This window comes from Arachis ipaensis, chromosome B7 (genome assembly GCF_059453495.1).
Source record: "Arachis ipaensis isolate K30076 ecotype BB chromosome B7, ASM5945349v1, whole genome shotgun sequence".
Taxonomy (NCBI): domain Eukaryota; kingdom Viridiplantae; phylum Streptophyta; class Magnoliopsida; order Fabales; family Fabaceae; genus Arachis; species Arachis ipaensis.
Window position 1 is genome coordinate 50,313,605 of NC_142442.1, and position 6,400 is coordinate 50,320,004.

Here is a 6,400-nt window from a genome sequence, read left to right on the forward strand (position 1 = left end):
CATTGGAGCAAACAATTTTGAGCTGAAACCTCAATTAGTTTCTCTGATGCAGCAGAACTGCAAGTTTCATGGACTTCCATCTGAAGATCCTTTTCAGTTCTTAACTGAATTCTTGCAGATATGTGATACTATTAAGACTAATGGAGTAGATCCTGAAGTCTACAGGCTCATGCTTTTCCCCTTTGCTGTAAGAGACAGAGCTAGATTGTGGTTGGATTCTCAACCCAAAGACAGCCTGAACTCTTGGGATAAGCTGGTCACGGCTTTCTTAGCCAAGTACTTTCTTCCTCAAAAGCTGAGCAAGCTTAGAGCTGATGTTCAAACCTTCAGACAGAAAGAAGGTGAATCTCTCTATGAAGCTTGGGAAAGATACAAACAGTTGACCAAAAAGTGTCCTTCTGACATGCTTTCAGAATGGACCATCCTGGATATATTCTATGATGGTTTATCTGAGCTATCAAAGATGTCACTGGACACTTCTGCAGGTGGATCCATTCACCTAAAGAAAACGCCTGCAGAAGCTCAAGAACTCATTGACATGGTTGCTAATAACCAGTTCATGTACACTTCTGAAAGGAATCCTGCAAGCAATGGGACGCCTATGAAGAAGGGAGTTCTTGAAGTTGATACTCTGAATGCCATATTGGCTCAGAACAAAATATTGACTCAGCAAGTCAATATGATTTCTCAGAGTCTGCATGGAATGCAAGCTGCATCCAACAGTACTCAAGAGGCATCTTCTGAAGAAGAAGCCTATGATCCTGAGAACCCTGCAATAGCAGAGGTGAACTACTTAGGTGAACCTTATGGAAACACCTATAACTCAACATGGAGAAATCATCCAAATTTCTCATGGAAGGATCAAAAGCCCCAACAAGGCTTTAATAATGGTGGAAGAAACAGGTTTAGCAACAGCAAGCCTTTTCCATCATCAACTCAGCAACAGACAGAGAACTCTGAACAAAATGCTTCTAATTTAGCAAATCTAGTCTCTGATCTATCTAAGGCCACTGTAAGTTTCATGAATGAAACAAGGTCTTCCATTAGAAATCTGGAAGCACAAGTGGGCCAGCTGAGTAAAAGGATCACTGAAATCCCTCCTAGTACTCTCCCAAGCAATACAGAAGAGAATCCAAAAGGAGAGTGCAAGGCCATTGACATAAGCGCCATGGCCGAACCTGTGAGGAGAGGAGAGGACGTGAATCCCAAGGAGGAAGACCTCCTGGGACGTCCAGTGGTCAATAAGGAGCTTCCCTCTGAGGAACCAAAGGACTCTGAGGCTCATCTAGCGACCATAGAGATTCCATTGAACCTCCTTATGCCCTTCATGAGCTCTGATGAGTATTCCTCTTCTGAAGAGAATGAGGATGTCATTGAAGAGCAAACTGCCAAGTTTCTTGGTGCAATCATGAAGCTGAATGCCAAATTATTTGGCATTGATGCTTGGGAAGTTGAAACTCCCTTGTTCATCAATGAACTAAGTGATCTGGATCAACTGACATTGCCTCAGAAGAGACAGGATCCTGGAAAGTTCATAATACCCTGTACCATAGGCACCATGATCTTTAAGGCTCTGTGTGACCTTGGTTCAAGAATAAACCTCATGCCCCTCTCTATAATAGAGAAACTGGAATCTATGGGGTGCAAGCTGCTAAAATCTCACTAGAGATGGCAGACAGCTCAAGAAAACAGGCTTATGGACAAGTAGAAGATGTATTAGTAAAGGTTGAGGGCCTTTACATTCCTGCTGATTTCATAGTCCTGGATACTGGAAAGGAAGAGGATGAATCCATCATCCTAGGAAGACCTTTCCTGGCCACAGCAAGAGCTGTGATTGATGTTGACAGAGGTGAAATAGTCCTTCAATGGAATGAGAACTCCCTTGTATTCAAAACTCAAGGATCTCCCTCTACAACCATGGAGAGGAAGCAGAAAAAGCTTCTCTCCAAGCAGAGTCAACCAGAGCCCCCACAGTCAAACTCTAAGTTTGGTGTTGGGAGGCCACAACCAAACTCTAAGTTTGGTGTTGAACTCCCATATCCAAACTCTAAGTTTGGTGTTGGAGAGTCTCAACAAAGCACTGCACATCTGTGAGGCTCCATGAGAGCCCACTGTCAAGCTATTGACATTAAAGAAGCGATTGTTGGGAGGCAACCCAATGTTTATCTAATTCTTATTTTTATTGTTGTTTTTCATGTTTTCTTAGGTTCATGATCATGTGGAGTCACAAAATAAATATAAAAATTGAAAACGGAATCAAAGACAGCAGAAGAAAAATCACACCCTGGAGGAGCATCTGTCTGGCGTTCAGCGCCAGAACAGAGCATGGTTCTGGCGCTGAACGCCCAAAATGGGCAGCTTCTGGGCGCTGAACGCCAGAACATGCATGGTTCTGGCGTTCAACGCCAGAAATGGCACACAAATGGGCGTTGAACGCCCAAAATGGCCACCAACCTGGCGCTGAACGCCCAGAGTTGGGTACAAAGGCATTTTTACATGCCTAATGGGTGCAGGGATGTAATTCCTTGAACACCTCAGGATCTGTGGACCCCACAGGATCCCCACCTACCTCCACTCACTTCTTCTCACCACTCTCTTTCACACAACCCCATAAACACTCTTACCCAAAAACCCTTCACCAATCACCTCAAACTCTCTTCCCCATCACCTCTTCACCACTCACATCCACCCACTCTTCCCAATAAACCTACCTCATAAACTCCACCTACCTTCAAAATTCAAAACCAATTTCCCACCCAAACCTACCCATATGGCCGAAACCTTCCCCCCCTTCCCTTCCCTATATAAAGCCCTCCATTCTTCTTCAAATTCACACAACACACCCCTCTACACTCCTCTTGGCCGAAACCACAATTCCCTCTCCCTCTCCATATTTCTTCTTCTTCTTCTTCTATTCTTTTGTTTATTGCTCGAGGGCGAGCAATATTCTAAGTTTGGTGTGGTAAAAGCATAGCTTTTTTGTTTTTCCATTACCATTGATGGCATCTAAGACCGGAGAATCCTCTAGAAGAGGGAAAGGGAAGACAAAAGCTTCCACATCTGAGTCATGGGAGATGGAAAGATTCATCTCTAAAGCCCATCAAGACCACTTCTATGATGTTGTGGCCAAGAAGAAGGTGATCCCTGAGGTCCCTTTTAAACTCAAAAGAAATGAGTATCCGGAGATCCGACATGAAATTCAAAGAAGAGGTTGGGAAGTTCTAACAAATCCCATCCAACAAGTCGGCATCCTAATGGTTCAAGAGTTCTATGCTAATGCATGGATCACCAAGAACCATGATCAAAGTAAGAACCCGGATCCAAAGAACTATGTTACAATGGTTCGGGGGAAATACTTAGATTTTAGTCCGGAAAATGTGAGGTTGGCGTTCAACTTGCCATACATGGAAGAGAACGCACGCCCCTACACAAGGAGAGTCAACTTTGATCAAAGGTTGGACCAAGTCCTTATGGACATATGTGTAGAAGGAGTTCAATGGAAGGTTGACTCCAAAGGCAAGCCGGTTCAACTAAGAAGATTGGACCTCAAGCCTATAGCTAGAGGATGGTTGGAGTTTATTCAATGCTCAATCATTCCCACTAGCAACCGGTCTGAAGTTACTATAGACCGGGCCATCATGATCCATAGCATCATGATTGGAGAAGAGGTGGAAGTTCATGAGATTATACCTCAAGAACTCTACAAGGTGGCTGACAAGTCCTCCACTATGGCAAGGTTAGCCTTTCCTCACCTCATTTGTCACCTATGCAATTCGGCTGGGATTGACATAGAGGAAGATATCCTCATCAAAGAGGACAAGCCCATCACTAAGAAAAAGATGGAGCAAGCAAGAGAGCCCAGTCATGGAGCTCAAGAGGCGCAAGAAGCTCACTTCCATGAGATCCCTGAGATGCCTCAAATGCACTTTCCTCCACAAAATTATTGGGAGCAAATCAACACCTCCCTAGGAGAATTGAGTTCCAATATGGGACAACTAAGGGTGGAACATCAAGAGCACTCCATCATGCTCCATGAAATAAGAGAAGATCAAAAAGTAATGAGGGAGGAGCAACAAAGACAAGAAAGAGACATAGAAGAGCTCAAGGACATCATTGGTTCCTCAAGAAGGAAACGCCACCATCACTAAGGTGGATTCATTCCTTGTTCTTGCCTTCTCTGTTTTTCGTTTTCTATATTATGTGCTTATCTATGTTTGTGCCTTCATTACATGATCATTAGTAGTTAGTAGTAGCTATGTCTTAAAGATATGAATGTCCTATGAATCCATCACCTCTCTTAAAAGAAAAATGTTTTAATTCAAAAGAACAAGAAGTACATGAGTTTCGAATTTATCCTTGAACTTAGCTTAATTATATTGATGTGGTGACAATGCTTCTTGTTTTCTGAATGTATGCTTGAACAGTGCATATGTCTTTTGAAGTTGTTGTTTAAGAATGTTAAATATGTTGGCTCTTGAAAGAATGATGACTAGGAGACATGTTATTCGATAATCTGAAAAATCATAAAAATGAGTCTTGAAGCAAGAAAAAGCAGCAAAGAACAAAGCTTGCAGAAAAAAAAAAAGGGGCGAAAAAAAAAGAATAGAAAAAAATAGAAAGAAAAAGAAAAAGCAAGCAGAAAAAGCCAATAACCCTTAAAACCAAAAGGCAAGGGCAAATAAAAAGGATCCCAAGGCTTTGAGCATCAGTGGATAGGAGGGCCTAAAGGAATAAAATCCTGGTCTAAGCGGCTAAACCAAGCTGTCCCTAACCATGTGCTTGTGGCGTGTAGGTGTCAAGTGAAAACTTGAGACTGAGCGGTTAAAGTCAAGGTCCAAAGCAAAAAAAAAAAAAAAAAAGAGTGTGCTTAAGAACCCTGGACACCTCTAATTGGGGACTCTAGCAAAGCTGAGTCACAATCTGAAAAGGTTCACCCAATTATGTGTCTGTGGCATTGATGTATCCGGTGGTAATACTGGAAAACAAAGTGCTTAGGGCCACGGCCAAGACTCATAAAGAAGCTGTGTTCAAGAATCATCATACTGAACTAGGAGAGTCAATAACACTATTCGAAATCTGAAGTTCCTATAGATGCCAATCATTCTGAACCTCAATGGATAAAGTGAGATGCCAAAACTATTCAAGAGGCAAAAAGCTATAAGTCCCGCTCATATGATTGAAGCTCTGTTTCATTGATAGTTTGGAATTTGTAGTATATTCTCTTCTTTTTATCCTATTTGATTTTCAGTTGCTTGGGGACAAGCAACAATTTAAGTTTGGTGTTGTGATGAGCGGATAATTTATACGCTTTTTGACATTGTTTTTAGTATGTTTTTAGTAGGATCTAGTTACTTTTAGGGATGTTTTCATTAGTTTTTATGTTAAATTCACATTTCTGGACTTTACTATGAGTTTGTGTGTTTTTCTGTGATTTCAGGTATTTTCTGGCTGAAATTAAGGGACTTGAGCAAAAATCAGATTCAGAGGTTGAAAAAGGACTGCTGATGCTGTTGGATTCTGACCTCCCTGCACTCAAAGTGGATTTTCTGGAGCTACAGAACTCGAAATGGCGCGCTTCCAATTGCGTTGGAAAGTAGACATCCAGGGCTTTCCCGCAATATATAATAGTCCATACTTTGGCCAAGAATAGACGACGTAAACTGGCGTTCAACGCCAGCCTTCTGCCCAAATCTGGCGTCCAGCGCCAGAAAAGGATCCAAAACCAGAGCTGAACGCCCAAACTGGCACAGAAACTGGCGTTCAACTCCACAAATGGCCTTTGCACGTGCAACACTCAGGCTCAGCCCAAACACACACCAAGTGGGCCCAGGAAGTGGATTTATGCATCAATTACTTACTCATGTAAACCCTAGTGACTAGTTTATTATAAATAGGACCTTTTACTAGTCTTTTTGACCATTTTTGAACGCATTGTTCTTAGACCATAGGGGCTGGCCACACGGCCATGCCTGGACCTTCACTTATGTACTTTTAACGGTAGAGTTTCTACACTCCATAGATTAAGGTGTAGAGCTCTGCTGTTCCTCAAGGATTAATGCAAGTACTACTGTTTTCTATTCAATTCTTCTTATTTCGCTTCTAAGATATCCATTCGCACCCAAGAAAGTGATGAAGGTGATGATTATGTGTGACGCTCATCATCCTTCCCTCTTATGAACGCGTGCCTGACAAACACTTCTGTTCTACATGAATTAAGCTAGAATGAGTATCTCTTAGATCTCCTAACCAGAATCTTCGTGGCGTAAGCTAGAATGATGGCGGCATTCAAGAGAATCCGGAAGGTCTAAACCTTGTCTGTGGTATTCTGAGTAGGATTCAATGATTGAATGACTGTGACGAGCTTCAAACTCGCGAGTGCTGGGCGTTAGTGACAGACGCA

The 6,400-nt window shown here is 42.3% G+C and overlaps 1 non-coding gene across 1 annotated transcript; it reads right to left on the reverse strand.

The window, feature by feature from the left end:
• Window positions 1-301: 301 nt before the first annotated feature.
• On the reverse strand, window positions 302-409 carry LOC148551122 (small nucleolar RNA R71). The gene has a single exon (XR_015893805.1). It is a non-coding gene; the product is annotated as a small nucleolar RNA R71 (small nucleolar RNA).
• Window positions 410-6,400: the final 5,991 nt, after the last annotated feature.